The 24653-nt window shown below is 40.3% G+C and overlaps 1 protein-coding gene and 1 long non-coding RNA gene across 4 annotated transcripts in view; both read right to left on the reverse strand.

The window, feature by feature from the left end:
* The window catches only part of LIN52 (lin-52 DREAM MuvB core complex component), a 126226-nt gene that overhangs the window by 29029 nt on the left and 72544 nt on the right, over positions 1 to 24653 (reverse strand). The gene's annotated exons all lie outside the window — the stretch shown is intronic.
* LOC116558019 lies at positions 4927 to 6281 on the reverse strand. Its single transcript, XR_004271788.1, has 2 exons — positions 5761 to 6281; positions 4927 to 5432 (listed from the first exon to the last, which is right to left on the reverse strand). It is a non-coding gene; the product is annotated as an uncharacterized LOC116558019 (long non-coding RNA).

The raw sequence follows: 24653 nt of genomic DNA on the forward strand, positions 1-24653 counted from the left end.
AGTCTCTAAATAACTCAAAAAGACAAAGGAGAGACTAATAAATGGCTAAGTGACCTATCAGTTTAATAAAATGTACTTGGACCACTGGATGATATTTGTTATACTCACATTAAGATACAACCTTATCCAGGGTGTTCTAATGCATACTTATGGTATAATATACAAATATTCCCTTAATTCAAAAGAAAGCTGAAAATGATGGCACAAAACTTGTACATGAATGTTCACAGTAGCATTATTCATAACAGTCAAAAAGTGGAAACAACCCAAATGTGTGGCTGATGAATGAATAAACAAAACACAGTTTATCCACGTAATGGAATATTATTTGGCAATAAAATGGAATAAAATCCAGAAAATACGGCCGGGCGCGGTGGCTCAAGCCTGTAATCCCAGCACTTTGGGAGGCCAAGGCGGGTGGATCACGAGGTCAAGAGAGCGAGACCATCCTGGTCAACAAGGTGAAACCTCATCTCTACTAAAAATACAAAAATTAGCTGGGCATGGTGGCACATGCCTGTAGTCCCAGCTACTCGCACGGAGGCTGAGGCCGGAGAATTGCTCGAACCCAGGAGGCAGAAGTTGCGGTGAGCCGAGATCGTGCCATTGCACTCCAGTCTGGGCAACAATAGCGAAACTCCGAATCAAAAAAAAAAAAAAAAAAAAAAAAACCAGAGGAAAAAAAGGTTAGTAGTTACTTTGGTCTAGCAGGGCAGGATGGGGAGAGTGAGGAGGAATAAGGAATGGCTCAAATGGGTATGGAGTTTCTTTTGGGGTGATAGAACTATTAAAACATTAGGCTGTGCTGACAGCTGAAGTATTCTGTAAACATAGTCATGCGCTGCAAAACATTTGAGTCAACAATGAACCACATACATGATGGTGGTCCCATAAGATTTTAACGGAACTTAAATATTCCTGTCTCTTAGCGATGTTGTAGCTGTTGCAGCATCATAATAGTGCAATGCATTACTCATGTGTTTGTGGTAATGCTGGTGTGAACAAACCTGGTATAAACAAACCTACTACATTGACAGTCACATAAAAGTTTAGCATACACAATAATGTACGGTACATAATACTTGATAGATGACAATATTACTGGTTTATGTATTTATTAAACTTTTTGTCATTATTTTAGAAAGTATTTCTACTTATTTTTTTTAAAAAAGTTAAACTATAGCTGGATGCGGTGGCTCATGCCTGTAATCCTAGCACTTTGGAAGGCTAAGGTGGGCAGATCACTTGAGGTCAGGAGTTTGAGAGCAGTTTGGCCAAACATTTGAGACCAGTTTGAAACCTCGTCTCTACCAAAAATTGAAAAACTAGCCGGAAATTGCTTGAATCCAGGAGGTGGAAGTTTCAGTGAGCCAAGATGGTGCCACTGCACTCCAGCCTGGGAGACAGAGCGGGACTCAATCTCAAAAAAAAAAAAAAAAAAGTTAACTATAAACAGCCTGAGGCAGCTCCTACAGGATGTATTCTAGAAGGCACTGTTATCAGTGGAGATGACAGCTCCATGTGTGTTATTGCCTCTGAAGACTTTCCAGAGAGACAAGACGTGGTGATAGAAGACAGTAATGCTGACTATCCTAACCCTGTGTAGACCTAAGTTAATGTGTGTGTTTGTGTCTTAGAGACAGGGCCTTGCTTTGTCACCCAGGCAGGAGTATGGTGGCCTGATCAGGACTCACTGCAACCCTGAACTCCTCAACTCAAGTGATCCTACTGCCTGAGTCTCCCAAAGTGTTTGGATTACAGGTGTGAGTCATTGCACCTGTCCTAAACAATTTTAAAAATGGAAAAAGCTTATAGAATAAGGACATAAAGAAAAGACTTTTGTATAGCTGTATAATGGGGTGTGTGTGTGTGTGTTTTAAGAGATGGGGTCTTGCTCTGTCACCCCGGCTGCAGTGCAGTGGTGTGATTATAGCTTACTGCGGCCTCACACTTCTGGGCTCAAGTGATCGTCCCACCTCAGCCTCCTGAATGGCTGGGATCTCAGGCACACAGTACCATGCTCACAGTTAATTTCTAATTTTTCTGTAGAGACAGGGTCTTGCTATATTGCCCAGGCTGGTCTTGAACTCCAGGCTTCAAGCAATCCTGGGGCCTCGCTATGTAGCCCAGGCAGGAGTGTGGTGACCTGATCATGGCTTATTGCAACCCTGAACTCCCAGCTCAACTGATTCTCCCACCTTGGCCTCCCAAAGTGCTGAGATTATAAACATGAGCCACCACGCCCCAGCCTTGCGTTTTAAGCTAAGTGCTATTACAAAAGAGTCGAAAAGTTAAAAAAAATTTTTTTAAGTTTATAAAGTAAAAAAGTTATAGTAAGCTAAGGTTAATTTATTATCAAAGAAAAATATTTTATTTTTATTGTTTTGAGACTGAGTTTTGCTCTTGTTGCCTACGCTGGAGTGCAATGGCATGACCTTGACTCACTGCAACCTCGGTCTCCTGGGTTCAGGCGATTCTCCTGCCTCAGCCTCCCGAGTAGCCAGGATTACAGGCACGTGCCACCACGCCCAGCTAATTTTTGGTATTTTTAGTAGTGATGGGGTTTCACCATGTTGGCCAGGCTGGTCTTGATCTCCTGACCTCATGATCCACCTGCCTCAGCCTCCCAAAGTGCTGAGACTACAGGTGTGAGTGACTGCGTCCGGCCAAAGAAAAATATTTTAATAAATTTAGTGTAGCCTAAGTGTACAGTGTTTATAAAGTTTACAGTAGTGTACAGCCTTTCACATTCACTCACCGCTCACTGACTCACCCACTGAGCAACTTCCAGTCCTATAAGCTGCATTCATGGTAAGTATTCTATACAGGTGTACATTATTATTATTATTATTATTATTATTTTCTTTGAGACAGGGTTTCACTCTGTCACTCAGGACAGTGATGGAGTGGTGTGATCATGGCTCACTTCAGCCTTGATCTCCCTTAACCGAGGGCTTAAGTTATCCTCCTGCCTCAGTCTCCTGAGTTGCTAGGTCTACAGGCACGCACCACCACACCTAGCTAATTTTTTAATTTGTTTGCAGAGATGGAATCTCAACATGTTGCCCAGGCTAGGTGTACTATTTTTAAAAATGTATTATACTGTTTTAGCTTTGTTTTTTATTAAAAGAGAAAACATCTCACTTTGTTGTCCAGGCTGAATGCAGCAGCTATTCATTCACAGGCATGATCCCACTAGTGATGAGAATACAAGTTCTGACCTTTGGTTTCCAACCTAGGCTGGTTCACCCTTCCTTAGGCAAACTGGTGGCCTCTGCTCCTATAAGGTCACCATATTGATGCTAAACTTAGTACTGATACCTAATTGGCATTGCACACTACAGGTCAGAACTCCTGGGCTCAACCAATCCTCCCACCCCACAGCCTCCTGAGTAGCTGGGACTATAGGTGCCCACCACCATACCCAGCTATATTGTATCTTTACCTTTTCTATGTTTTGATGCACTAATACTTACTGTTGTGTTCCAACTGCCTCTAGAATTCAGTACAGTAACATGCTGTACAGGTTTGTAGCCTACAAGCAATCAGCTATACCATAGAGCTTAGGTGTGTAGTAGGCTATACCATCTAGGTTTGTGTAAGGACACACTATGTCTGCTCAGATGTACTTTATATAGTAGGAAAGAAAACGAAAACAAACAAAAAAGAACACACTATGATGTTCACACAACAAAATCACCTAATGTTGAATTTCTTAGAACATATCCCCAGAGTTAAGCAACGGATGACTGTATTGAAAACCCACTGACTTGTACACTTCAAGTGGGTGAATTTTATTGTATGTGGGAAATATCTCAATAAACCTGCTTTTAAAAATGGGTGATGTCTAGAGTTGAGCAAAAATCAAATGTAGAGGTGTAAAAAGACTTCAGGTTCAAGTCAAACCCTTGATATAGAGACTTCATTCACAAAGAGGAGATCTATGGCTACGGAAGCTGGGTTTCTTCACTAAAGACACAGGCACCTCTTACCTCTAACCTGAAGAACAAAGGAAACTTGTCCTATCCTTCTGGCTTTGTTCTTACAAAAGAACTGGCAGAAAATCTAATTCATCAATGCTCTGAATAAAAAACTTGATCATTGGGACATTGCTGCCATGTAATTCAAGAAAAAATACTTCATAAATTCAATTCTGTTTAAATTCAAGTGACACCAGAATTTGTATTTATGTTGCACAGTTTCTAATAACAAGATATTATATTTTGACTTAAAAGTAAAGTACTTGGGTTATTTAAATACCATGAATAATTATTTGAAAAAATATTCCTTTTATTTAACCACTCATGCCAAGAAGTCAGGATACAATTAGATTTAAAATGAGTAGATTAGATGAAGGCAAATGCATTAAATACAAAAACATTTAACAAAGCTGTATATTTAAACATATAAAAATCCACAAAATGAAAGATTAATGTAGCTATAAAAACTAAGTAATCCAGGTCAGGCGCTGTGGCTCATGCCTGTAATCCCAGCACTTTGGGAGGCTGAGGCAGATGATCACCTGAGGTTGGGAGTTCGAGACCAGCCTGACCAACATGGAGAAACCCCTTCTCTACTAAAAATACAAAATTAGCCAGGAGTGATGGCGCATGTCTGTAATCCCAACTACTCCAGAGGTTGAGGCAGGAGAATTGCTTGAACCCAGGAGGCAGAGGTTGCGGTGAGCCGAGATCACGCCATTGCACTCCAGCCTGAGCAACAAGAGCGAAACTCTGTCTCAAACAAACAAAAACCTAAGTAACCCTCAGAACATGTAAATAATTGGCTAAATGTAATAACCAAATCAGCAATCCAAATTCAGATAATGAACAGCTGAATGCTTTTTATACAAAAAGCATTTAATTATAGGTTCTATGCCACTATTGTGCTACACTTGAAAAGATACCGAGAAATAATATTGACAGTTTTTTTAATTGGTTCATTCAATATGTATTTATTGGATACAATTTTATATAGGATTAGGAATTCTACACTTTTTTGCTTTCAAATTTGAAGAGATCCAAATATTCAGAAATTCACTAAACAAGTTAGCACACTTATTCCGATGGCATAATTTCTCACAGGGCCCATAAGCACCTCCATAATCATCGCACTAGTTATGTGGTTGCCATTCAGTCCTGTGTGGCTATTTGAGTAGAATCATTTTCTGATCTAACTACATTCTTATTATATTCATGAGGCAAAGTGCTCACTGGTTCCAGTAAAGGCCATCTTTCTCCGGTGCTGGCTTGATGTTAAGCTCCTTACCTCTTAATGAAAACAAGTTGTACCTGCTCCACATATCACATCACATAACCTGCTCAATCCTAAGTTGTACCTGACACCACAGTAATGTTAATGTGTTTATTATACATTGATCAAAATTTAGAGCATACACAGTGAAGAGTTTGTGCTACCGAACAGCTAAGAACCTTTTTTTTTTTAATTTAATCTTTTTTTTTTTTTTTTCAGACGGAGTTTCACTCTTGTTACCCAGGCTGGAGTGCAATGGTGCGATCTCGGCTCACCGCAACCTCTGCCTCCTGGGTTCAGGCAATTCTCCTGCCTCAGCCTCCTGAGTAGCTGGGATTACAGGCATGCGCCACCATGCCCAGCTGATTTTTTGTATTTTTAGTAGAGACGGGGTTTCACCATGTTGACCAGGATGGTCTCGATCTCTTGACCTCGTGATCCACCCGCCTTGGCCTCCCAAAGTGCTGGGATTACAGGCTTGAGCTATCACGCCCAGCAGCTAAGAACCTTAACATTGCTGAGTAGTGATTATATGCACTTAACATGTATTATTACTTAAAATTCTCACAACCCCCTATAAGTAGATATCATTTATTATTCTCATTTTATAAATGAAGGAACTGAGAAAGAGAAGTTACATAACTTAAGATTAAACTGCCAGTAAATGGCAAAGGCAGCATTGGATCTGGGTAGCCTGATCTCCATGTCCTGTGTTCTTAACCACTTTGCTACAGTTATCTCCCCATGGTCCCTGACGTAAAAAAGTTCACAGACTAGAGATACACATACCATTATAATATGATAGTGCTATAACAGAAGAATGAAGGAGTACAGAAAAGCTAGGGAAATTGACAAAGCCTTTCAATAATGAAGAAACAGCATTCAATGTTTCAAACATTACAGGTACAAATCTCCCAAGAAATATGACTTAAGTTTGCTTTAAGAATTAAAACGGGCCAAGCATGGTGGCTCACACCTGTAATCCCAGCACTTTGGGAGGCCAAGGCGGGTGGATCACCTGAGGTCAGTTAGAGATCACCCTGACCAATACAGCAAAACCCTGTCTCTATTAAAAATACAAAAAATTAGCCAAGCATGGTGGTGTGTGCCTGTAATCCCAGCTACTTGGGAGGCCGAGGCAGGAGAATTGCTTGAACCCAGGAGGCGGAGGTGGCAGTGAGCCCAGATCATGTCATTGCACTCCAGCCTGGGTGACAGTGCAAGGATCTGTCTCAAAAAAAAAAAAAAAAAAAAAAAAAAAAAGAATTAAAATATTAAAATGAAGAGAGACATATAATAATATTGGATCTAAATCCATTTTCCAAATTCTAGGCCTAAGTTTGGACTTTGCTTATAACTGTTCATTACTTTTTAGACAACATTCTTTTACTAAGTTTCTAATATAATGGCTTTTGTTTTCCTTTTAGTTTATAACATTTATTTAGTTTTTGTCAATGTCTGTCAATATAATTTACAATTTTTTCCCACAAAAATTTTATGAAATTTTTGGCAGATTAAAACTTAATGTATTTTATAGTCATTCTTACTGCTTTTGGGAAAATGATCTTTCTGAAACATTATTTTCTAATTGTTTCTGGTGCAAAAAATACAACAGTCTTTTGTTTGTTTTTTTGAGACAGGGTCTCACTGTCACCTAGGCTGGAGTACAGTGGCACAACTGTAGCTCACTGCAGCCTTGACCTTCAAAGCAATCCTCCTGCCTCAGCCTCCCAAGTAGCTGGGTCTACATGTCACCACACCTGGCTAATTTTTTTTTTTTGTACAGATGGGGTCTTGCTATGTTGCCCAGGCTGGTCTCCTGGGCTCAAGTGAGCTACCCACCTCAGCCTCTCAAAGTGTTAGGATTATAGGCGTGAGCCACTCTGCCTGGCTAATATTTTTCATTTAATGGCAGAATTTTTCAGAAACATGTTAAAGTTCAGAGTACATCTAACTAACTTTTTTTTTTTTGTACAGATGGGGTCTCACTATGCTCCCCGAGCTTGTTCAAACTTCTGGGCTCAAGAAATATACCAGCCTCAGTCTTTCTAAGTGCTGGGATTACAGGTGTGAACCACCAGGCCCTGGATTATTTACGTCTTTAAGTACTTTTTCTGGCCTGTACCCAACTCCTTTCCTTTTGGAACTCTAATTACATGTATGTCAGAGTGCTTGATATTACCCCACTGAGGTTCTATTAATGTTGCTTTTAATATTTTTCTCTCAGTACTTAATTTTGGACAGTTTCTGTCTATAGTTTCTATTGCTTATAGAAAGTATAATATCATATCACATTACAGTCTTATATGAAACATCAAACTAGAAAAAAAAACTCTTGACTTTTCTATATCTTCTGTTTTTAATCAGGGAGAAAATGGAACATTTAAACTCCAAGGCAACTTCTAAAAAGTTAAACAGGGTACTGTAGAGTTCACTTCACCAAAAATTATTTCCTTTTTTTTTTTTGAGGTTAGTAATTTGGTAAAATGTGACACTATGAGTTGTGGCAGGTAATCAAATAAATTAGTAATTCATATTTACCTTAAAACACACAAAAAGGGGGAAAATGCCCATTAATAATTATGCTTAAGAATCTGTAGAAGATATACAAGTCCTAAAAGAGCAAAAAAAGTAAGTCTTTGTAGAATTTAGATAAAAATCACGTCTAGATCTGGCCCTTACCTATCTCTTTATTTATTTATTCATTGGATATTTACTAAGCATCTGTTATGCACTAGGCAATGTGGATATAGTAATGAATGAGCCAGGTGAGGTCCTGGCACTCACAGAGTTCACATCTAATGAACAACTTCATCTCTTGCTTTCTTCCACATGCTCCTGCCACACAGAAACAACTAGCAGGTCTTCAAATGCACCAAGTGACTTCACACTTCTGTTCCTGTGCATATTACTCCAATTACTTAAACAGGTCTATCACTCCTCCCCTCTTTTGTACTCCAGTACTGCTGATGTCCATCTGGCAGTTTTTTATGTGTTCTTCAAGACCCAGCTTCAAGTGTCTCTTCTGTGAAGCTTTTCCTGAAACCCCCACTCAGGCAGAGCTGACTATTCCTTCCATCATGTCAGCGATGCACCTCATATAAACTTCTTTTACACTGAACTACAGTTATCTGATTACCTGTGTGTCCCTCACTGGATAAGTATCTCACAGATGTTTTATCTTTGAGATCCTAGAATCTAACAGTGTCTGAGGCATAATATAAGCTCTAATTTTGAAACCACAGAAGCACATGATTGGCAACATGAACAAGTTTTAAAAGGGGATACGATGATAGATTTCTGATAGATCTCTTCAAATACACTAACTATTTGTGTGAGAGAAATTTGCTTTCTTTCTATGTTGCAACTAACATCATAAATAACAACGGTGGCTATAAATTAAGAGAAGTGGAGAGATAGGAGAATTCTATTGAGATGATTCTACTTGTCTGGCAATGGAAATGAGATCCCTACCATTGGAAATGTTGGAGAAGAAATGGTGTTGGAAGAGGAATAGACTTATGATGCTGGAGAGAGAGGAAATAAATATGGAAATAAGGCTGAAGGTCCCTTACAAGTCACCAGAAAACAGCAACCAGAATACATGGAAACGGAATATAACTCTTAAGAGAAAGGGTATTTCTTGGAATTGGGTAAAAAGGAGAAGAAAAGACACAAAGGCTTTCAGTATTAAGAGAAAGACAAAGAAGAAGGTTTACTCAAAATAGTCTAGGTATTACTGGTAAAAGAGAACTTCTCTTGAAACAACAGAAAAAGAAACGTGGACTGGGGATATGTGAAAAGAAGGCATTTTAGAAACAGTCACTAAGGTAAGGCTCAAATCAATGAGATACCCCAGATATGAAAATGTGTTTCATTTTCAAGGCCCATAGAACAGTTTCCAAATTTTAACATCCCTTTCTGTCCAGATTTTTTTTTTTTTTTTTTTTTGAGACAAGGTCACACTCTTTTGCCCAGCATGGAGTGCAGTGGTGTGATCTCAGCACACTGCAACCTCCACCTCCCAGGTTCAGGTGATTCTCCTGTCTCAGCCTCCCAAGTAGCTGGGACTGCAGGCATGGGCCACCATGCCTAGCTAATTTTTATATTTTTAGTAGAGATGGGGTTTCACCATGTTGGCCAGGCTGGTCTCGAACTCCTGACCTCAAGTGATCCACCCCCCTGCTTGGCCTCCCAAACTGTTGGGATAAAAGGTATGAGCCACCACACCTGCCCTATGTCCAGAAATTCTTAACATGTAACCCAATTCCCTCAGGCTTTAGACTAAGTATGTTTCCTTTTACTCTAAATGCTGCTTGAAAAGCTGGTTAATTTTTCTATTAGAATATTTACTAATTCAAGGCAAGTACTAATAGCATTGCTATCCCCATTTATAAGTAACAAACTTATAATAGAGAGGACTGTAAGATTAAAAATAAACATAAATATTATAAACAATGGTGCAATTCAAGATAGACACTAGCTGTTTATTTTGTATATCTTCTGTTGAAAGCAAAAATAATAGAATCCTTAATTCTTATAGTTGAAAAGAATATCTGATCTAAACTCCCACCTAATATCCAGCAGTATCTCATAACATTCTAGAATTAGTTGCAGAGCTCTGCCTGAACATTCCCACTGATAGAAAACTCTGTACTTTTTGAGGGTCCATTTAATTTTTGGACACTTGGAAAGTTCTTCCTCAAGAGTGTGGCAAAACAAACCAACCCAAAAACAAAAATCCAACCTGTCTCTCATTGTTCCTAACTCTGCCCTCTGGAATGTGACAAGGATCACTCACTGCCGAACTGCCCATGGTTTAGTCAAAGTAGATAAAATGGAATGTAACAACTATAATTGAAAGAAAGGAAGCCAGGCTCAGTGGCTCACACCTAAAGTTCTACCTACTCAGGAGGCTGAGGAAGGATTGCTTGAGTTCAAGAGTTCAATACCAGTCTGGGCAACATAGTGAGATTTCACCTCCCCCCATCTCTATAAAAAATATAAAAACTTAAAAAAGGAAAAATAGGTGAAGTATTAGGGACAACTAAGTCAACAGACACCTGTCCCCTGAATGTTTTAAGAACAATGGAACTAACCTCGTACGTCTTCCTTGATGCTAGGATTCTGTTCAAACCCAGGGGGTTTATAAAAATTGTACAATTCTATTCAGTATTTCTTCAGATGAAATATACACAATTAGGAGAAATAACATGTGATTCTATAGCCAAACAACAATCCATTAAAAAGACAAGTGACAGCTCAACCCTCTCTCCAGGAACATTTGTCGCTTATGCCTTTATCCTTCATGGATTTGAGTTGAATGACATTGGCTGCAAGTTGATAATTAGTTTTTCTTTCTTTTTCTTAAAAAAAAAAAAAAAGAGAGAGAGAAGAAAAGAAAAGCAGGAGGCCAGTGTTGGCCCCTTCCCCAGGAGAGACGCCAGCCTGAGTGGTTTGGGAATATATGCCTTGATCAGATTTGCACTATGACTCCTGAATGCATGCACCATCCCAGCAACACCTGCTCTTCTAACAGGCCACCTGGGACTGACAGAAAAAAGAACCATCAATTCCACTCTCCCCAGAGAGATTACCCAGTCCTAGTGCTAAATGTACAATTCAATGTCATGTCAAAAAGTAAAATTCCATCCACCAAAACCTAGCAATTACCAGAGGTCAATATTTAGAGGGCCTTAATAGTGAAAAATGGCATGGAATTTTATTTTTTCCCAAGTGAACTGCAATCCAGCTAAATATTCAGGAAAAGACCACTTACACCAAGGGAGAAAGATGGGAAAAAGTGAAATTCCTTAATCAAATGGCGTCATCAACATATTGCTAAAGCCTTGAATTTTGGTTTCTATTTCTTTTTTTTTTTGAGACGGAGTTTCACTCTTGTTACCCAGGCTGGAGTGCAATGGCGCGATCTCGGCTCACCACAACCTCCGCCTCCCGGGTTCAGGCAATTCTCCTGCCCCAGCCTCCTGAGTCGCTGGGATTACAGGCATGCACCACCATGCCCAGCTAATTTTTTGTATTTTTAGTAGAGACGGGGTTTCACCATGTTGACCAGGATGGTCTCGATCTCTTGACCTCGTGATCCACCCGCCTCGGCCTCCCACAGTGCTGGGATTACAGGCTTGAGCCACCGTGCCTGGCCTCGGTTTCTATTTCTTATCATGAGGCAGATATATAGTTGCTTCCAACCAAGAAAACGACTTATTTATTTTGGATTGTTTGAGCACACAGATTTCATAACACAAAATTGAAAATATGTAAGCAACAATGTTTTAAAGATCTTTTATTTGTGGCTTATTCATATATGCTGCCTATTTGACTTCTATTTATTTTTTAAATTTTATTTATTTATTTATGTATTTACTTACTTAGAGACAGAGTCTTGCTCTTGTCACTCAGGCTGGAGTGCAATGGCACAATCTTGGCTCATTGCAACCTCTGTCCCCTGGGTTCAAGAGATTCTCCTGCCCCAGTCTCCCAAGTAGCTGAGACTACAGGCACCCATCACCATGCCCCTCTAATTTTTTGTATTTTTAGTAGAGACGAGGTTTCACCATGTGAGTCAGGCTGGTCTCGAACTCCTGTCCTCATGATCCATATGCCTTGGCCTGCCAAAGTACTGGGATTATAGGTGTGAGCCACCACACCCAGTCTAACTTTAATTAAAAATAAAAACAAGCAACAAAAAAAACCTTAATTGTTGGCTGGGGCAGTGGCTCGCACCTATAATCTCAGCACTTTGGGAGGCCAAGATGGGTGGATCACCTGAGGTCAGGTGCTCAAGACCGGCCTGGCCAACAGGCTGTATTTTTTGTACTAAAAATACAAAAATTAGCTGGGTGTGGTGGTGCACACCTGTAATCCCAGCTGCTTGGAATCGCCTGAATCTGGGAGGTAGAGGTTGCAGTGAGCCATGATGGCGCCACTGTACTGCAGCCTGGGTGAAAGAGTGAGGCTCTGTTTCAAAAAAAAAAAAAAAAAAAAAAAAAAAGTAAATAAATAAAAAATAACTGTTAAAAATAGGTGAAATAGCCAGGTGTAGTGGCTCACGCCTGTAATCACAATACTTTGGGAGGCCAAGGCGGGCGGATCACCTGAGGTTGGGAGTTTGAGACCAGCCTGACTAATATAGAGAAACCCCGTTTCTACTAAAAATGCAAAATTAGCCAGGTGTGGTGGCATATGTCTGTAATCCAGCTACTCAGCAGGCTGAGGCAGGAGAATCGCTTGAAACCAGGAGGCAGAGGTTGCAGTGAGCTAAGATAGCGCCGTTGCACTCCGGCCTGGGCAAGAAGAACAAAACTCTGTCTCAAAAAAAAAAAAATTAGTGAAATAGGTAATAGGAGGGACAGAGACTAGATATTAATATTTATGGAAACAAACCTAAATAATGTTTAATAAGAAATAGGCCAGGTGCAGTGGCTCACAGTTGTAATCCCAGAACTCTGGAAGGCCAAGGTGGGTGAATCACCTGAGGTCAGGGGTTTGAGACCAGCCTGGCCAACATGGTCAAACGCCCCTCTACCAAAAATACAAAAATTAGCCAGGCGTGGTGGTATACACCTGTAATCCTAGCTACTTGGGAGGCTGAGGCAAGAGAATCGTGTGAACCTGGGACATGGAGGTTACAGGGAGCCAAGACAGTGCCACTGCACTCCAGTCTGGGTGACTGAGATTCTGTCTCGAAAGAGGGGAGGGGAGGGGAGGGGAGGGGAGGGGAGGGGAGGGAAGGGAAGAGGGGAGAAGAGAAGAGGGGAGAAGAGAAGACAGGAGAAATAAGGAGAGGAGAGGAGGAGAGGAAAGGAGAGGAGGGGAGGGGAGGAGGAGGGGAGGAGAGGAGGAGAGGAGGAGAGGAGGAGAGAGGAGAAAAGAAGACCTGGAAAACCTGTAATTCAGCCGGGCGCGGTGCCTCATGCTCATAATCCCAGCACTTTGGGAGGCCGAGGCGGGCAAATCAAGAGGTCAGGGGTTCAAGACCAGCCTAGCTAACAAGGTGAAATCCCATCTCTACTAAAAATATTAAAAGTTAGCTGAGTGTGGTGGTGGGTGCCTGTAATCCCAGCTACTCAGGAGGCTGAGGCAGGAGAATCACTTGAACCTAGGAGGCAGATGTTGCAGTGAGCCGAGATTACACCACTGCACTCCAGCCAAGGAGACCGTGTGAGACTTCACCTCAAAAAAAAAAAACAAGAAAAACCCTGTAATTCTCCATTAACTCCTTCCCAGTGGAAATAACTTTCACTCTGTTTAGCTATTTTATATTACCTTTATGTCTTAAATGACTGAATAATATGCCTGTATTCCCAGGAATGAACCAAAGGAAAGAAAAAAAGTGCCTATATTACTACCTCTTGATTTTTCAATTTGAGGCATTTTCTACTGACTTCCCCCAATACTGGAAGTGATAACTTGACTCTTTTCCTCCTCTTTCTCACATTAATTCCTCACAATATACATGGCAAGTATCCTATCTCCTCTATCTTCTCAGGGTTATACATGGTAACTTAAATTAACATTCAGTTTCTACATTATTATGATTATACAAATACTATTTATGGCTACAGCATATTATAAAGTATGATTACTTTTCCTTACTTGAACTTTTTTTTTTGTTTTCCTTGAGTTTTTTAGTTTGCTTGGTTTTCTCTGTACTTATCTCTAATTCAACCACAGAATCTACTATGTCTGCCTGCTGTCTAAACTTAAGATATTGAAATGTATCACGCGGCTTACTGATTTTACCTTCCTGAAGGCATATTGTTTCCCACAAGTTGTTTTTTCTATTCATTGCCTTAGGTATTTATTTTTCAAGTTAGGGGCTTTTTGCAACCATTGGTAATTTTTTTTTCCTATATAAGAACAGGGGACTAATAAGCTGCTTGAAAACTCAAGTAGGAGCTGGGCTTGTTGACTGTAAGCTTTGCTACAGTATGATCAGGCTGTTTCATTTCAAACTTCCAGTGTCAGTGCCTGTATTTTTCTTGGGCTGATCAGATTCCCCAGAGAAGTCTCTTTCAATTTCCTGACTGGAGAGTGAAGGCCTGGGTGTGGAGGGAGAGATGGCGTCAGTATGTGTGCTTAATTTGCTACATTTTCAGTGCAGGCCGGGCACAGTGGCTCACACCTGTAATCCCAGCACTTTGAGAGCCCAAGGCGGGCAGATCACTCAAGGTCACAAGTTTGAGACCAGCCGGACAACATGGTGAAACCCTGTCTCTACCAAAAAATATAAAAATTAGCCGGGCATGGTGGCACATACCTGTACTCCCAGCTACTGAGAAGGCTGAGAGGGGAAAATCCTTTGAACCCAGGAGGCAGAGGTTGCAGTGAGCCAAGATTGTGTCACCCCACTATAGCCTAGCTAACAGAATGAGACCCTGTCTCAAAAGAAAAAAAAAAAACATTTCAGTACAAACCCCATCTTCCTCTGGTCTAGTATCCACAAGTTGAGTAACCACTGTGTTTTAACCTTTAGAGAATAAAGCTTCAGTCTTTTGTGGGAGAGAATAAAACAGGTGATACAGGAATGTGGCTCCTAAATACACTTTAATTCTTCTTATTTAAGCCATCTCCCCCTTCACCTGTTACCACCACTCTTCAGCCTTTTGGAGTTCTGTGAACACCTTGGTTCTTGGCTTTCCTCACTTTAGTATTGTTTTTCATAGTTCTGCTAAGTTCATACCCTTTCCACCTTCCAAAATCTTGCTGCTGTTGTCATCTTTCCTGTTCTTTCCTTGACGGCTCTTTTTTAAGAAAATTGTTTTATAAGGTTTTAAAAGAAAAGCCAGTGTGTACATTAAAACCATCCTTGGCCTGAAAGTACCCTCTTTCCACATTTACTTTTCACTTTAGATGTTTTTAGCTTTTTCCATGATTATAACTGTTTTGTCATCCCCCACTCATACCTTGGTTTCGTTTTTACATTTCTAATGTTAGCTGTATTCTTTCTAGAGAGCAAGAGACAACTGGCAGACTATTAATAGCTTCTGAAAAAGCAGCAACGAAGGCTGGGTGCAGTAGCGCACACCTGTAACCCAAGCACTTTGGAAGTCTGAGGTGGATGGATTGCTTGAGGTCAGAAGTTTGAGAGCAGCTGGGCAATATGGTAAAACCTTGCCTCTACAAAAATACAAAAAATTAGCTGGGCATGGTGGTGTGCACCTGTATTCCCAGCTACCTGGGAGGCTGAGGTGCAAGGATGGTTTGAGTCTAGGAGGTTGAGGCTGCAGTGAGCTGAGATAGCACCACTGTACTCCAGCCTGGAGACATAGCCAGACCCTGTCTCAAAGAAAAAAAAATAAAAAGTAGCAAGGGAGAAAAGAAAAAGTAAGTGCCTATCTGTTCTTTGATTGCTTTGAAAGCTGTTTCCATTTTCTTATTTTGTAAATATAAAATGATTCCATCTATTCAACATGCATTTGTACAGCCCTATTCTGTAATATACAGAAGTAACATAAAGCACAGTCCCTGAATTCACTACAAGGGCCTTACAATTTAGTTGAGAAGACAAGCATTATATAACAATTGAAGAACAAATAAGGTTGTTAGGAAAGGGCTAATGAAAGACAGGAACAGGAGAGCTCAATGTGGTTAAAAGAAGAAAAGTTGGGAAGAGAATAGTTAACAATTCAAGAAAATGCAATAATTAGAAGAGAAAATTAGTCATATATGAAATTGAGAAAATTTGGCTGGGTGCAGTGGCTCATGCCTGTAATCTCAACACTTTTGGAGGCTGAGGTGGGTGACTCCCTTGAGCCCAGAAGTTTGAGATCAGCCTGGGCAACATAGTGAGACCCCATCTCTATTATTTTTTTCAACAATAAATAAATAAATAAGGATAGTAAGAAAGTTCAATGTGGCTAAGAAGGTGGGAAAGCAATCATTTTATTTTTATTAGAGTCTTTGTTGCTCAGGCTGGAGTGCAGTGGTGATTTCCTCTCACTTCAACCTCCATCTCCTGGTTTCAAGCGATTCTCCTGCCACAGCTTCCTGAACAGCCGAGATTACAGGCGTGCACAACCAAGCCCAGCTAATTTTTGTATTTTTAGTAGAGACGAGATTTCACCATGTTGGTCACGCTAGTCTGGAACTCCTGATCTCAAATGATCTGTCCACTTTGGCCTCCCAAATTGCTGGGATTACAGGCAGCAATCTTTTTTTTTTTTTTTTTCAATTATGCAAGATATCCCTTGGTTTTATTTTAACTTAGCCTTTGTGAACACTTCACGAAAATGCACATACAGAAGTAAATAAAACTATACAGTTGAACTAAATATCCAGCAGATACAACAAGTAGTCAGAAGTTCAAAGATGGATAAGTTAAACAGCTGATGAGGTTGTCTGCATAATCAACGGGGTAGCACAAATAATGAATAAATACATTTAACAAAAGCATTCTAGTTAACAGAAAAGAAATTGGTAGTTTATAAAATGGCTGAATGGGTGACATGCATTGATCTTTGGGTGATAGGCAGCAATCTATTATTCACATTTATGCTTTGTTATCTTCCAATTACTGTCAGATTTTTTAATTTTGAAAATTTGTTAAAACCTATTAATTGAATGATAGTTATTAAACTCCATGATACAAAATAAAGCTATTTAATTTGTAAGATTTAAATTTACACAAAGTTTTTTTTTTCGTTTTTTTTTTTTTTTTTTTTGGGACGGAGTTTCACTCTTGTTACCCAGGCTGGAGTGCAATGGCACGATCTCGGCTCACCGCAACCTCCGCGTCCTGGGTTCAGGCGATTCTCCTGCCTCAGCCTCCTGAGTAGCTGGGATTACAGGCACGCACCACCATGCCCAGCTCATTTTTTGTATTTTTAGTAGAGACGGGGTTTCACCATGTTGACCAGGATGGTCTCGATCTCTTGACCTCGTGATCCACCCGCCTCGGCCTCCCAAAGTGCTGGGATTACAGGCTTGAGCCACCGCGCCCGGCCTACACAAAGTTTTTACTCATTGTGCCAGTTATCCATTTACTGTCTCTTAGTTCCTAAATCACCCTTTGCCCTGCTTTGTGATACTGAAGCTGGACCTGGCAGCAGGCTACATTTCTCCTCTGTCAACTAGCCTGGTGCTGTGTTTTGCCAATAAAGGGCACTGGAGGGAGACTGCAAAGCTGAAGCAAGAAAAAGGTATTTTCTTCCTTCTTGCACTGTGTGGCTCTTCTGTACAGTGACAGGCAAGTTGGCATGCAGGTCACAGCTATCTTCACCTTGGCAATGGCAGTCCTTACACTTCAGTGGTGGGGCTCCCTCCCCCAAAGATTCTTCACTGCCATCAGGTAGGCTGCTCCTGCAATGCACCAGCAGAGTGCCCTCTGGCAGTAGGCAGCATGTTCCTGTGGCCGTGTGTCTTCCCTTCAGAGGGCTGAACCTCAGCCTTGTGGGGACCTCCGCTAAGTTCCTTTGTTCACTCTTCTTCAGTCCTAGGGGCCAGCAGCTTCCTGCTACCTCTGTAGACCTTTGACTCTTCTTTTCCTTTCAGAAGTTAATCACTTTTCACTTAGTTAACATTTAATATTTTAAAGTTTCCCTGTTCAGGCCAGGGACGGTGGCTCACGCCTGTAATCCCAGCACTTTGTGAGGCTGAGGCAGGTGGATCACCTGAAGTCAGGAGACCAGCCTGGCCAACGTGACAAAACCCCATCTCTACTAAAAATACAAACATTAGCTGGGCAAGGTGGTGCTCGCCTGTAGCCCCAGCTATTTGGGAGGCTAAGGCAGGAGAATTGCTTGAACCAGGGAGGCGGAGGTTGCAGTGAGCCAAGATTGTGCAGTGCACTCCAGCATGGGCGACAGAATGAGACTGTCTCAAAAATAAATAAACAAATAAATAAATTTTCCCTGTTCAAATTACTCCTGATTGTTCTTAGCTGATATGATTACCCAAAAAGACCAAATACATGAAACACAACGTGACATTAATTAAAGACACTATTCCCAAATCCTAATGTTAAGACAATCATGAACATAAGGTTACCCAAATCATAAATTCTATGTACTGAAAAACATGATGAGTAAAGAACAAACTATGTCAAAGCAACTTCTGTATTTTGCTGAGATAAAGTTACAAGATTAGTGACTGACGAGAATGCAATAGATGAAATAACCTGATTATAAGAAAGCATTTAATACTGCTTCTTCTGGCATCTTCCTTGCAAAATTAATTAAAACTAGCCAGGATATATGAGTCTCGTGAATTGGAAACTGGCCTCAAGACCACAAGGAGTGATTATAAACTGCCTTAAATCACACTGAGCAAAGTGTCTGGTAGAAATGTCCAAAGAGTATTAGATTGGTTATAATCCAGTATTTCCATTAGTGCTTGAGAAAGTAAAGAGTAAGTTAATTAGTGTTTAGTAGACATTAACTAGAAGGGATTTTTGAAAACCAGTATGGCCTAAAGTGTAGAAGATTTGGAAAAATGGAAAAGATATATATATATTTTTAAAGGTAAGCCCTTTCCCTTTATTATAATTAATTTAAAAAGTAATTTTTACCTAATGATCTTGAAATCTTTAATGCATATGGAACTGCATAAAGTTGGTAGTGAAGAATTAAAGGTTTTTAAATTTTAGGCAGAGGTTGCAGTGAGCCAAGATCGCCCCACTGCATTCCAGCCTGGTGACAAGAGCTGACTAAGAACAGCAGCAACCTTGCAGGCTTAATTCCTTTTAGTCTATAAAGATTATAAACTCCTATAGAGATAAGGGCATTTGGGCTATAAATAATCCTTCACACAATTACATCATATAGCAGTTTGAGCTAATGCTAGAATTGTTTGTTCCTTCTGAGGGCTGTGCGGGAAGGATCTGTTCCAGGCCTCTCTTGGCTTGTAGATGGCATCTTCTCCCTGTGTCTCTTTACACTGTCTTCCCTCTATGCATGTCTGTCTCTATGTCCAAAGCTCCCCTTTATAAAAGGACTTCAGTCATATTGGTTTAGGGTTCACACAATGACCTCATTTTAACTTAATTACTCTGTAAAGAGCCTATTTCCAAATAAGGTCATATTCTGAGGTACTAGGGATGAGGACTCCAAAATATCTTTTTGGGGGGGACTAAATTCAATCCATAAAAGAGATCTTTTTAAAAATCTGATAAAAGTCATAGAGACTCTCTGCTGAAAATTATACATGTACATACACACACACAAACACAGTTTCATAATTTTAAAACATATGATTGAGGCTGGGTGTGGTGACTCACATCTGTAATCCCAGCACTTTGGGAGGCTGAGGTGGGCGGATCACTTGAAGTCAGGAGTTTGAGACCAGCCTGGCCAACATGGTAAAACTCCGTCTCTACTAAAAATACAAAAATTAACTGGGCGTGGTGGCACACGCCTGTAATCCCAGTTACTCAGGAGGCTGAGGTGGGAGAATCATTTGAACCCAGGAGGCGGAGGCTGCAGTGAGCCGAGATCTCACAACTGCATTCCAACCTGGGCAAAAAAATGAGACTCCATCTCAAACAAAACCCACACATGAGGACTCTCGGTTAAGAACCATGGCTACAGAATCTGCCTGGACAAGAAAAGACAATCTGAGCATTTATCCACACACGTACAGAAACGTAAATGAGTAACTATATAAGTAGTGACATTATACAGCAGATAATTCTAATGGTACTTTGTTACGTATATACAAAGGCAGGCAAGAGATACTTCATTGAATTAAAGTCATGTTAAGATCACCAGAAAGGGTTAGGAAAGGGAATTACCAAGAGATCTTTTCTCAAAGGGATAAAGTCGACGACACTATTATATTTAAAAATTGTAGGGATAACTTGGGTAAGATTATTTTTTTAACCTCAGAATTTCTGGTATTAAATCTTATAAGTAAATGAAAAGATACACTGAATACTGAATAAATACAAATAAGAAAACATATTTCACTTGCATTAATCTGTTAATGTTAAATAAGGTTTAAAACATGTAGTTTATAGCAGTTGAGACGTAACCACTAGGAATACAGAGCCTTTAAATGTTTGCCTCCCGTGGGCCCAGCAACCCTGTGTTATTGGAAGGAGCTATGAGGCCCAGCAATACAGTTGGAAGCAGAGATTAGAGAGACCTGGGAGGAAAACTATAACCGTCTGGATATAACATCAATGTAACTTGCAACCTGAGAAGATGCAAGAAAATTCTGAAATTTTGTTCTATTTGGCTTTGAGTAATAGCATTCAAAATTATAAGTGCCATTTATGAACTGTGGTGACACAATTAAATAAATTCGATTTCTCATCTCTAGAAATAAATAACTTATGACAGCAGTGGGGGGTCAGGCACGATGGCTCACGCCTGTAATCCCAGCACTTTGGGAGGCCAAGGCGAGAGGATTACTTGAGGTCAGGAGTTTGAGACCAGCCTGGCCAACATGGTGAAACTCTGTCTCTACTAAAAATACAAAAATTAGCTGGGCATGGTGGCAGACGCATGTAATTCCAGCTACTCAGGAGGCTGAGGAACAAGAATCACTTGAACCTGGGAGGCGGAGGTTGCAGTGAGCCAAGATCGAGCTACTGTACTCCAACCTGGGCAACAGAGGGAAAAATCTGTCTCAAAACAAACAAACAAACAAACAAAAAAAAAACAAGAAAAAAAGAAATCTGAACATCAATATACCTCTGAAGTTGAAAGAAAGAATTGTGAACATTTGAAACACCATGTGGCAAATGATGCACAAAGTCCTTAACTGCTGAGAGCAAGAAGTTCCATCTTTGTTCTTCCACAGGAAATCCCCAGAGCCTCAGGTGTAGGTTCCGCAGAAAGATGACAAAAGTTTAAATCTCTCTGGGGCAATGGGCAGGTGCTACAGGGATAGAGATGAGATTTGAAATGGCTTGAAGAATAAGGAGGTGTTTTTCCAGATCAAACTAGAGAAAGCCTGTATCAACATCAGGAAGGCACTTTTGTGAAAACTTGAGAATTTAAATTTTATCTTGTAGGAACCAAGGGGACAAAGAACTTTGATAAGGAGGAGCATGCTGAGCACGGTAGCTCATCCCTGTAATCCCAGCCTGGGCAGCATAGAGTAATTCCATCTCCAGAAAAAAAAAAAAATCTTTAAAAATGAGCCAGGTGTGGTGGTGAGTAGTCCCAGCTACCTGGGAGGCTGAGGTGGGAGGACCCCTGCAGCCCAAGAGGTTGAGGCTGAAGTAGGCCAAGATCACACCACTGCACTCCAGCCTGAGTGGCAGAGTGAGACCCTGTCTCTGAAAACAACAAACAAACAAATACACACACACACACACACACACACACACACACACACACGCAAAGTGGCAGGAGTACGCCATGATTATCTTTGTTTTCAAACAAGTATCTGTGGTTAGCCAAGATATGGAATCAACCTAAGTGTCTATCAACAGATGAATGGATAAAGAAAATGTGGAGGCCAGGCGAGGTGGCTCACGTCTGTAATGCCAGCACTTTGGGAGGCTGAGGTGGGGGAGATTACTTAAGGTCAGGAGTTCAAGACCAGCCTGGCCAACATGACAAGACCTCATCTCTGCTAAAAATACAAAAAGTAGCCAGGTGTGGTGGCACATGCCTGTAGTCCCAGCTACTTGGGAGACTGAGGCAGGAGAATCGCTTGAACCTGGGAGGTGGAGGTTGCAGTGAGCCAAGATTGCACCACTGCATTACAGCCTGGTGACAAGAGCAAAATTCTGTCTCGAAAAAAAAGAAAAGAAAAGAAAAAAGAAAATGTGGTATACATACTACATACATACATACATACATACATAATGAAATACTACTTAGCCATAAAAAAAGAATGAAATTTGATCATTCCCAGCAACATGGATGGAACTAGAGGATATTATTGTTAAATGAAACAAGCCAGGCACAGAAAGATAAATATTACATGTTCTCACTCACCTGTAAAAGCTAAAAAAGTTGATCTCATAAGTACAGAGTAAAATAGTGGTTACTAGAGGCTAGGAAGGGGAAGGAAGAGGTAAGACGGGGAAAGGTAAAGATAGGGAGAGGTTGGTCAATGGATACAAAATTACAGCTAGATATGGGGACTAAGATCTAGTGTTCCATAGAACTGTAAGGTGACTATAATTAACAACAATTTATTGTATATTTTCAAATAGCTAGAGGAGCAGATTTTGAATGTTCCCAACACAAAGAAATGATAAATGTTGAGGTGATGGATATACTAGTTACCCTGATTTGATCATTACACATTGTATACATGTATCAAAATATCACCCTGCACCTCATAAATATGTGCAATTATCATGTGTCAATTAAAAATAATGAAAGCAAACAAAAAACAAAAACAGAAAAAAATAAGTATCCGTGGTAGCAGAAGACAGACTTTTCTCACCATTGGCCATGCTACACACCTAACAGATGCTCAATTTATACTTGTTGATAGACTGACTGACTATAGGAAAGGGTTATTAGAATTGCAGATTGACGTGTAAACAAGGGTTAGTCTAAAAAAACAATGCTGGGCATTCACATCAACATAACAAAAACATTTAACGCTTGATGCTTGTTTTTTGTTATTGCTAAAAAAGGAGCAAGTATTATGATCTGTAACCAAATAATGCCAAATATTTTTTCCTATATTAATAGGACTTTACCTGGCTTAAAATAGGAGGACAAAGCAAATCAATAACCTTATCTACAGGAAATAAAGCCAAGTAAAATTGCATCTAAAACATCAATGTTTCTTTCAATCTGTAAGGCCTTTTCTTGCTTGGCTGTACAGTTTCCAATCATCCCTGAAATACAAGTGATTGGGCTCTTCTGGACCCACCAGTTAAGGGGAGGGAACATTTATCTACCGTCAATTCATGGGACACTAATCTCCTTCCCACTCCTCTGATTACAAGCAAACAGGATGCTAGAGGAAAGGCCTCAACAGAAGCTTTAAAAATAAATAAATAAACCCAGTTCCTTCTGCTCCAGGAATACAGAAAAGATTGGCATTAATACAAGAGAAAGTGATCTGCCCAAACAAAAGCCAATCTGAAGGAGGAGTAAACCCCACAAGCTAGCCTAGCATTATTGCTAGGAAGACAGCACACTTGTTAAAAATGTATATTTTAATTTTTTGTATTGCAAAAGGCTCCAATTTGCCTGGGGATCTAGCTAAGCTGCCATTTTCTACTACGACAGAGTCTAATCTTTATTTAATGGATTTAGCATCTATCTTTACTAGAGTGGTCTCCAAGGAAAAAGGGAGGGGAGAATGAAGGGGCAGAGAAGAGACGATCAGATCCCCCACCCCCTTTCATCCATCCGGCGCTCATGTTTGTGTTCAAAATTCAATTACCTCCTTATTGATACTTCACAGAGATATTTAAGCTGCAAACATGAAGCCCTGATTTCCCAAGGGGCCATGCCCCTCTCTATTTCACCGCTCTGCTTCCCCCAGGGTGAATTCCTGAGGCGTCCATATTAATAGGTAATCAGTCACAATTCATTTATTAAACAGCTAGCAAGGTTTATCAGCCTGCCCTGATTAGCCCGAAGAAACCACTGAATTCCTAATTTATTTATGGAAATGTAAGTGTCTTTTTGAATTTCATTCAGGGGCTGCAGGAGTGTTTTGGTTTTAGCATACTGAAATCTAACAGGCAGCACAAGCAACAAGCAAGCTTTCCAGGAAGAAGCAGAGGCGCTGCTTGGCACTAGAAGGCAAAGAGCCAGGAACATACACTGCAGAGATTCTTTTGGCCACAGGATTTGGGTTCACATAATCCTTGGATTAGTACTTATTTGATTGCTTTCTGTTTACATAAAAGAATTTGAAATGTTGTCACTAGGCAGCCATTACTATCCACTGTAACAAAAATCAATCTCAGGGATGCTGCTTTTTGACTGGCAGAAAAGTGGCCCTTAATGGAGTAGAATTGAGGACCTCAGTGAGTTAAAAGACAATAATTCTCAGCAGAGTTAAAACCAACACCAGGCTGGAATACAAACCAAAGCCACTAAAATAATACTTTTCAAGCATTCATCTTACACTAGTAACTAAAACAGATCCTGTTTTAATCTTATATCTTTAAGGCTACAGAGACAAAATAGCTTTGTGGATAATTTCCACAACTCTAATCAATTAGCAATTCGCCCAAAATTGCCCATTACTAATGAAAAGGCCAATACAGATTAAATAAAGCTCTTAGGAGTAACATTAAAACCCGTCCCAACTGCCCCAGTAGGTGCAATTAGAAAAGAAACTATTTCAGGGATACGAATAGATCATATAACCTAGACTCCTACTTCTAGCCAGAATTAGGACTGGTTGCTTCGGAAAAATGATAAAATATAAAAAAGGTAGTCACTGTTACAGATCCAACAGAGAATGATGTCAATGCTTACCTTTGGTTAACCATAGCCAATATTTTC

The sequence above is a fragment of the Sapajus apella genome, unplaced genomic scaffold (genome assembly GCF_009761245.1).
Source record: "Sapajus apella isolate SASKATOON/1434 unplaced genomic scaffold, GSC_monkey_1.0 scaffold20, whole genome shotgun sequence".
NCBI lineage: Eukaryota > Metazoa > Chordata > Mammalia > Primates > Cebidae > Sapajus > Sapajus apella.